Genomic DNA, 9,283 nt, shown 5'->3' with positions numbered 1-9,283 from the left:
CTGCTCCCGAATGTTCACTCGATGCTGCTCCCCAGTGTTCGCTTGGTGCTCCTCTCCAGTGTTCGCTCGGTGCTGCTCTCGAGTGTTCGCTCGGTGCTGCTCCCCAGTGTTCGCTCGATGCTGCTCCCCAGTGTTCACTCGGTGCTGCTCTCCAGTGTTCACTCGGTGCTGCTCCCCAGTGTTCACTCGGTGCTGCTCTCCAGTGTTCACTCGGTGCTGCTCCCGAATGTTCACTCGGTGCTGCTCCCGAATGTTCACTCGGTGCTGCTCCCCAGTGTTCACTCGGTGCTGCTCCCCAGTGTTCGCTCGGTGCTGCTCACCAGTGTCCGCTCGGTGCTGCTCACCAGTGTCCGCTCGGTGCTGCTCCCCAGTGTCCGCTGGGTGCTGCTCCCCAGTGTCCGCTGGGTGCTGCTCCCCAGTGTCCGCTGGGTGCTGCTCCCCAGTGTTCACACGATACTACTCCCCAGTGTTCACTCGATACTACTCCCCAGTGTTCACTCGATGCTGCTCCCCAGTGTTCACTCGGTGCTGCTCTCCAGTGTTCACTCAGTGCTGCTCCCCAGTGTCCGCTGGGTGCTGCTCTCCAGTGTTCGCTCGGTGCTGCTCTCCAGTGTTCACTCGGTGCTGCCCTTGAGTGTTTGCTCGGTGCTGCTCCCCAGTGTTCACTCAGTGCTGCTCTCCAGTGTTCACTCGGTGCTGCTCTCGAGTATTCACTCGGTACTCCTCCCCAGTGTTCACTCAGTGCTGCCCTCGAGTGTTTGCTCAGTGCTGCTCCCCAGTGTTCACTCGGTGCTGCCCTCGATTGTTTGCTCGGTGCTGCCCCCCACTGTTCACTCAGTGCTGCCCTCGAGTGTTTGCTCGGTGCTGATCCCCAGTGTTCATTCAGTGCTGGCCTCAAGTGTTTGCTCGGTGCTGCTCCCCACTGTTCACTCAGTGCTGCCCTCGAGTATTCACTTGGCGCTCCGCTCCAGTGTTCCCTCGGTGCTCCTCTCCAGTGTTCACTCAGTACTGCTCCCCAGTGCTCGCCCGGTGCTGCTCCCCAGTGTTCACTCAGTGCTGCTCCCCAGTGTTCACTCGGTGCTGCTCCCCAGTGTTCACTCGGTGCTGCTCCCCAGTGTTCACTCAGTGCTGCTCTCCAGTGTTCACTCAGTACTGCTCCCCAGTGCTTGCCCGGTGCTGCTCCCCAGTGTTCACTCAGTGCTGCTCTCCAGTGTTCACTCAGTACTGCTCCCCAGTGCTTGCCCGGTGCTGCTCCCCAGTGTTCGCTCGGTGCTGCCCTCGAGTGTTCACTCGGTGCTGCTCCCGAATGTTCACTCGGTGCTGCTCCCCAGTGTTCGCTCGGTGCTGCTCCCCAGTGTTCGCTTGGTGCTCTTCTCCAGTGTTCGCTCGGTGCTGCTCTCGAGTGTTCGCTCGGTGCTGCTCCCGAATGTTCGCTCGGTGCTGCTCCCGAATGTTCGCTCGGTGCTACTCCCCAGTGTTCGCTCGGTGCTACTCCCCAGTGTTCGCTCGGTGCTGCTCTCCAGTGTTCACTCGGTGCTGCTCTCCAGTGTTCGCTCGGTGCTGCTCTCCAGTGTTCACTCGGTGCTGCTCCCGAATGTTCACTCGGTGCTGCTCCCCAGTGTTCGCTCAGTGCTGCTCTCGAGTGTTCGCTCAGTGCTGCTCCCGAATGTTCACTCGATGCTACTCCCCAGTGTTCGCTCGGTGCTGCTCCCCAGTGTTCACTCGGTGCTGCTCTCCAGTGTTCACTCGGTGCTGCTCCCGAATGTTCACTCGGTGCTGCTCCCCAGTGTTCACTCGGTGCTGCCCCCCACTGTTCACTCGGTGCTGCCCTCGAGTGTTCGCTCAGTGCTGCTCCCCAGTGTTCACTCGGTGCTGCTCTCCAGTGTTCACTCGGTGCTGCTCTCCAGTGTTCACCCAGTACTGCTCCCCAGTGCTCGCCCGGTGCTGCTCTCCAGTGTTCGCTTGGTGCTGCTCTCCAGTGTTCGCTCGGTGCTGCTCCCCAGTGTTCACACGATACTACTCCCCAGTGTTCACTCGATGCTGCTCCCCAGTGTTTACTCGATGCTGCTCTCCAGTGTCCGCTTGGTGCTGCTTTCCAGTGTTCACTCGGTGCTGCTCCCGAATGTTCACTCGGTGCTGCTCCCCAGTGTTCGCTGGGTGCTCCTCTCAAGTGTTCGCTCGATGCTGCTCTCGAGTGTTCGCTCGGTGCTGCTCTCGAGTGTTTGCTCGGTGCTGCTCTCCAGTGTTCGCTCGGTGCTGCTCTCCAGTGTTCACTCGGTGCTGTTCCCCAGTGTTCACTCGATGTTACTCTCCAGTGTCTGCTCAGTGCTGCCCTCTGCTGTTCACTTGGCATAAGAGCAAGCTGGACCAGTATAATTTTCCTTTGTTCTAGTCATGCCACTTGGGGACTTGGTCTATCTAATTTTTTTCCCATTTTGTGAAACATTCTTTTTGTGAAATTGTTAATGTAGGTGCTATTTGTGCAATATGCAATGTGCAGTGTGCTGTTGCTATTGTGATTTGCACCTTGGCCCCAGAGGAACATTGTTTCTTTTGGCTATATTTGTGTATGGTTGAATTTAAACTTGACCATGAATCTCATTGGATATTCCAGAACTCCACCTTCAGAGCAGGCGACAAGGCAGCCTAGCAACAGCAAGGGCCAAACTGTCCCGGGCCATCAGAGGGGCAAAGCGTGCATATGCCCAGCAGATCCACAGCCACTTCCAGGACAGTGGCGACACACGGCACATGTGGAAGGGCATCCAGGATATCACCAATTACAGGACAACATCATCTGACTGTGCAGGTGATGCCTCCCTCCCAGGTGCGCTGAATAACTTCTATGGCCGTTTTGAGGCGGAAAATGATGTGGCGGCGAGTAAGTCCACCCCTCCTGCGAATGACCAGGTACTGTGTCTCTCCATGGCTGACATGAAAAGAACCCTGTGCAGGGTCAACCCACGGAAGGCTGCTGGACCAGACAACATCCCTGGTAGAGTGCTCAGAGGATGTGCAGACCAGCTAGCAGATGTTCTCACTGACATTTTCAACATCTCCCTGAGCAGCGCCACCATTCCAACATGCTTCAAGGCCGCCACCATCGTCCCCGTGCCGAAAAACTCTTCAGTGTCCTGCCTAAATGACTACCGTCCCGTTGTACTCACATCCATCATCATGCAGTCTTTCAAGAGGCTTGTTATAAGACATATCAAGACCCAGCTGCCCCTCTCACTGGACCCCCTGCAGTTTGCGTACCATCCCAACCGCTCAACAGATGACGCTATTGCCATCACCCTCCACCTGGCCCTAACCCACCTGGACAAAAAAGACACGTATGTTCGAATGCTGTTCATGACTTCAGTTCTGCATTCAACACAATCATCCCTCAGAATCTGATTGGAAAGCTGAGCCTACTGGGCCTGAACACCTCCCTCTGCAACTGGATCCTAGACTTCCTGACTGGGAAGCCTCAGTCAGTCCGGATTGGGAGCAGCATCTCCAACACCATCACACTGAGCACGGGGGCTCCCCAGGGCTGCGTGCTCAGTCCACTGCTGTTCACTCTGCTGACCCATGACTGTACTACAACACACAGCTCCAATCACATCATCAAGTTCGCCATTGACACGATCTGTGGTGGGTCTCATCAGCAAGAACGATGAATCAGCTGACAGAGAGGAGGTGCAGTGGCTAAAGGACTGGAGCAGAGCCAACAACCTCTGAATGTGAACAGAACAAAAGAGATGGTTGTTGACTTCAGGAGAGCACGGAGCGACCACGCTCCGCTGAACATCGACGGCTTCTTAGTAGAGATTGTTAAGAGCACCAAATTTCTTGGTGTTCACCTGGCGGAGAATCTCACCTGGTCCCTCAACACCGGCTCCATAGCAAAGAAAGCCCAGTAGCGTCTCTACTTTCTGCGAAGGCTGAGGAAAGTCCATCTCCCACCACCCATCCTCATCACATTCTACAGGGGTTGTATTGAGAGCATCCTGAGCAGCTGCATCACTGCCTGGTTCAGAAATTGCACCATCTGGGATCTTAAGACCCTGCAGCGGATAATGAGGTCAGCTGAGAAGATCATCGGGGTCTCTCTTTCCGCCATTACAGACATTTTCACCACATGCTGCATCTGCAAAGCAAACAGCATTATGAAGCACCCCACACACCCCTCATACAAACTCTTCTCCCTCCTGCCATCTGGGAAAAGGCACTGAAGCATTCGGGCTCTCATGACCAGACTATGTTACAGTTTCTTCCCCCAAGCTTTCAGACTCTTCAATACCTAGAGCCTGGACTGACACCTTACTGCCCTATTGCCTTGTCTATTATTTATTGTAATGCCTGCTCTGTTTTGTGCACTTTATGCAGTCCTGGGTAGGTCTGTAGTCTAGTGTCGTTTATTTCTGTGTTGTATTTTACGTAGCTCAGTCTAGTTTTTGTGCTGGGTCATGTAACACCATGGTCCTGAAAAACGCTGTCTCATTTTTTACTGTGTACTGTACCAGCAGTTATGGTTGAAATAACAATAAAAGTGACTTGACTTGACTAGAACCTGTAGTTTCATGAATCGTGGTGTTGCTGCATATCTCACTCTCAGATTTCATACCCACCTCCACCAACTTGTTCTAATTCTGTTTTCTTTCATTTTCCTCTCTCTCTATCTTTCTGTCTGACTCCACCTATTCCCCCCCCCCCCCCCATTCTGTTCCCTTAACTGGAAGTACCTGCCTGTCATCTTAACCCCGTCTCAGTCCATCAATCACCCTGGGGTCATTTCTCACCAGTCTCCTTCGCTTTATGCTGGTCGTGTTACCTTGCCTCCCCATTTAGTCCTAATGTAGGGTTTCACCATGAAACTTCAACAGTTTCTTTCCTCCCTCCAATGCTGCCTGATCCATCGAGTTCTTGCAACGAATTGTGTGTTGCTTCAAATAGCAGCATCTGCATTGGAGCCTCCATCCCAAGGGTGGTGCAACTCGTCAGAATGCTCTCAGAATTTCAGGAGTCTCTGATGACATACCAAATCTTCTCACATTCAAATGAAGTTGAGGACTGGCATGCCTTCAGTGTAATTGCATCAACATGTTTGGCCCAGGATAGATTCTCTGAGATGTTGACATCCAGGCACGTGAAGCTGCTCACCCTTTCCACTGCGCACAGAGCGATAGAAGAACTTAGCGGGTCAGGCAGCGTCATCGGAGGAAAATAAAGAGTTGACATTTTGAGCCAAGACCCTTTATCATATACAACCCTGAGACTCATTTGTTTGAGGGGATTCACAGTAAATACAAATAACACAATATAATCAATGAAAAACCACACACAAGACAAACAACTAACGTGCAAAAGACAACAAACTGCAAATACATTTAAAAAAATACAAAGTTATAAATAATTAATAATTATTGAGAATATAAGACGAGGAGTCCTTGAAAGTGAGTCTGTGAAGAGTTGAGTGTTTATAAAGTTGCCGCCTGACCGCTCCTCTCTGCACATAAACTGCTTTTCCATAGAGCACCACGTTTCTGGGAGTGCACATAACAGACAATCTCACCTGGTCGCTCAACACCACCTCTTTGGTCAAGAAAGCACAGCAGCGTCTCCACTTCCTGAGGGGATTGAGGTGAGTGAGCCCCCCCCCCCCCCCATTCTAACCAATTTTTACAGGAGTACCATCCTGGACACAGGAATAACAAAGCATCTGACACCAAGTCCCTGCTAAGCATTGCAAGGACTGCTGAGAAGATTATTGAGGTTTCTTTTCCACCCATCAGTAATATTTATCAGGAGCACTGCTTATACAAAGGCCCTGAGCAATGTCAATGATCCCTTCCATCTGTCCATCCATCTCTTTGACACCCTACCATCAGGCAGGAGGTACCACAACATCAGGACGAGAACTGTCAGGATGGAAACAGCCTCTTCCCTCAGGCTGTGAGACACCGAACTCCCTGACACCACCCAGGATTTACCACAAATGAAGCACCAGCAGCATGTTCTTGTGTCATAAAGGCACCTTACGATAAATGTCCATCTTCTGGCATATTGTGGGGGGGGGGGGGCATGGTCAACAGCTTGTCCCAACATTTTTCGCAGCGCTATTTGTTGTAGCGCCGGGCTATGCTAAATGAGTTTTCCTCATCTGTCATTATGGACCGAATGCTCGCCACGTTGGCACCTCCAACAGACTCCCTCCATTGTTGCCTCCCTGCACTAACCCAGTCCATCCACCTGCGGCCCCATCGCCTGGCCCTTGCCAAACAGCAGCACAGCAGAGCTGTGGATCAAAGAGACGGCAGCGGCTGGCGTCATTGAGCCCCTGTCAGCTCGTGGGCAGCCTCAGTGGTGTAAGTTAGGAAGAAAAGCGGGTTTTGGCAGGTTTGTGTAGCCTACAACCATCTCATGATGTGAACCAGACTGACTCTAACCCACTGCCCAGAACTGATGACACCCTGGTTCGACCTGGTTCACCTCTCTTGATCTCCACAATGGCTACTGGCAGGTTGAACTGGCCCCGGAGGCCCAGCCAAGACAGTCTTCACCCTTGGTCAAGGGCTGTGGCACTTCTGGGTAATGCCATTTGGCCTGGGTAACGCCCCAACCACATTCAAGAAACTGATGGAGAGAGTGCTGGCTCACATTCTGTGGAGTCGCTGTGTCATCTATTTGGACAATCACCACCGCTTTTGCTGATGCCCTGCAGAACTTGGAAGGGTCTTTGTTGCCGCCTGCCAGGCGAACCTGTGCCTCAGTCCTGGGAAATTCTGCCCGCTGTGCAGCCAGATGAAGTTCCTGGGGCACACGATGGGTGCAGAAGGAATAGTGACGGACCCTGAGAAGGTGTCGGCAGTCAAGGAATAGCCGAACCCTGCGATGTCTCCCAGCTTCACGGCTTCCTGGGGCTGGCATCGTACTACTATTCATACTACTTCGCCCAGTCCAGCACACCCCTTCATTGTTGACACCGAAGCCAGCAATGGGAACTCCGCCCAGGGTGTCACAGGAGGGGGACCAAGGAGAACGTGTTGTGCTATACTTCAGCTGCCTTCAACACAACTGTTGTGTCACCCACCAGGAGCTCTTCATCTTGGTCCAGGCCCTCCGACACTTCCGCCCCACCTCTTCGACTGACAGTTCCTGCTTGGCGCGGATCACATGTCGCTGTTGAGTTTCCGTGGTTTCGAGGGGCAGCCCGTGCAGGGGTAGGGCGCTCTCCAGGATTATCATTTTGAGATACACACTGCGCTGGAAGGCACCATGGAAACGTTGACACCCTCTCTCACTGTCCCTGCGAGGCCACCAAGTGTTGCTACTGTTGCCCCCTCGCGAAGTGGAGCCAGGGGCATGCAGCAGTGTCAGCACTTCAGGTGATGGCCAGTGGTGACCACCCCACCATTGACTACCGGTAGCTGTGCAGTGAGCAGGAGAGCGATTCCCTGCTGGGCCGGGGGTGGGGGGGGGTGAGGGGGATGGCTGAGCATGGGGCAGTGGCTGGAGTGGGCAGAGACCAGAGCACTCTACTCTCAGCGGGGCACACTAGAGTTGCGTGATGGGGCAGACAGCTCCTGAAGCCAGTGGTACACTGGGAGCGCTGCGCTCGGTGCACAGGCTGGCCATTTCAGGGTTGTAAAGAAGTTGGGCAAACTGCACAATTGCTTCAATTGGCCTGTGTGCAGGGAGGATGTGGAGCTGTTTGTGCACTGTTGCATTGCTTGCATGTCTCAGGAGGGGCCAGGCCCCCAGTCTAGGGCGCCAATGCAGCAATACCTGGTGGAGGCCCCAGTGGAGCACATGGGGTGGACATCGTGGGCCCCTTCCCCTGCACTGATGCCGGGAACTACTTTGTTTTCATGCCCATTGATTACATCACCAAGTAGCCAGAGCAAATGTGGTCCCAGACCAGAGTGCCGCCACTACCGCTGAGAGACTCAAGGAGGAGTTCTGCCATCTCAGCATCCTCGAGGAACTCAACAGTGACCAGGGGCACAATTTGAAGCCCAGGTGTTAGTTGAAGTGTGCAGGCGGCTGGGAATCACCAAAACGTGGACTATCTCCATTCAGCCACAAAGTGATGGGCTGATGGAGAGCTTTATCCACACCCCGACCACGCAGTGTGCCATCCTCATTGGCTAGCTCCAGCGCCATTGGGAACACTACCAACCCTGGAACTGTGGGCATACCAGACAGCAGTGCAGGAGAGCACCAGGTGTACGCCAGTTTTGCTCATGTTCGAGCAGGAGCTGTTCTGCTGGTGAATCTGGTATTAGGCTCCCCTCCCAAGCCAGAGATTCCTGGGGAGGCAGGGATGGAGTACCTGCAGCACCTCAGGGGGCTCCTGTGGACTGTTCACCATGCAGTTCGGCAGAACCAAAGCGCAGCCAGCACCCGCCAGAAATGGACATGATGCCCGCATTTGGGTTCAGATTTTACCGAGTACGGGTCTGCTGCCCTCCAGGAAGGAGAGTATCCCCTAAACTGGGAAGTCACTGGAAGGGGCTGGGAAAGGTACCCATCCACATCTCTGATGTGGTACATCGGGTGCGGTTGCCCGAGTGGTGTGAGGCAGTCGTGCTGCACTGGGACCGGCTGGCATCGCGCCAGCCCTCGGCCACCACCGACCCAGCGAGGCGGAGGGGAGGAAGTGACACTCAGGGTGCCCTGTCGCTTACCTCACCAAACAGTGCTTCCCCTGGGGTGGCTTCAGACATTCCCCCTCCCCCAGCACCCCAGGTGGCAGCATCGCCCACCACCAGGACTCTTAGACTTTGTTGTGGGCTTGGGGGTTTCCAGGGATTGCTGACCCCTCAGGCAGGGGTGGAGTGGCACTCTGATTGGAGGGTGTGGTTGGCAGCTCGCCCCAGTGTTCCTGGTGGCCAGCACTACTTGTGGGATTAGGTGGGATGTTCAAATTAATTTATTGTTACATTTTAGCTCGAGTTATACAATTATTCGCCTGTGTATTTGTGGGTAATGCTGACTGTAAATGGGTATATGATCATCACCTCCCTGTCTGTATGAGTCTGAGTAATTCTCTTCCCAGGATGCCTGGTCTGTTATTAACTTATGCAATAAAAACGGCTATTGGGTTAAACGAGCTTTTCTCGTCTGTCATCATGGACCAAATGCTCGCCAAAATATATTAAATTATTTATTAAGTTATTTGTGGTAATATTGCTTTGTGTGAGGTTATATGAACAGTGTGGTGCACCTTAGTTGGGATGCACGTTGTTTCATTTGGCGGTATACATGTTGAATGACAATAAACTTGAATTTCAGG

This window comes from Hemitrygon akajei, chromosome 10, assembly GCF_048418815.1.
Source record: "Hemitrygon akajei chromosome 10, sHemAka1.3, whole genome shotgun sequence".
Taxonomy (NCBI): Eukaryota; Metazoa; Chordata; class Chondrichthyes; order Myliobatiformes; family Dasyatidae; genus Hemitrygon; species Hemitrygon akajei.
This window is presented reverse-complemented; position numbering follows the sequence as displayed.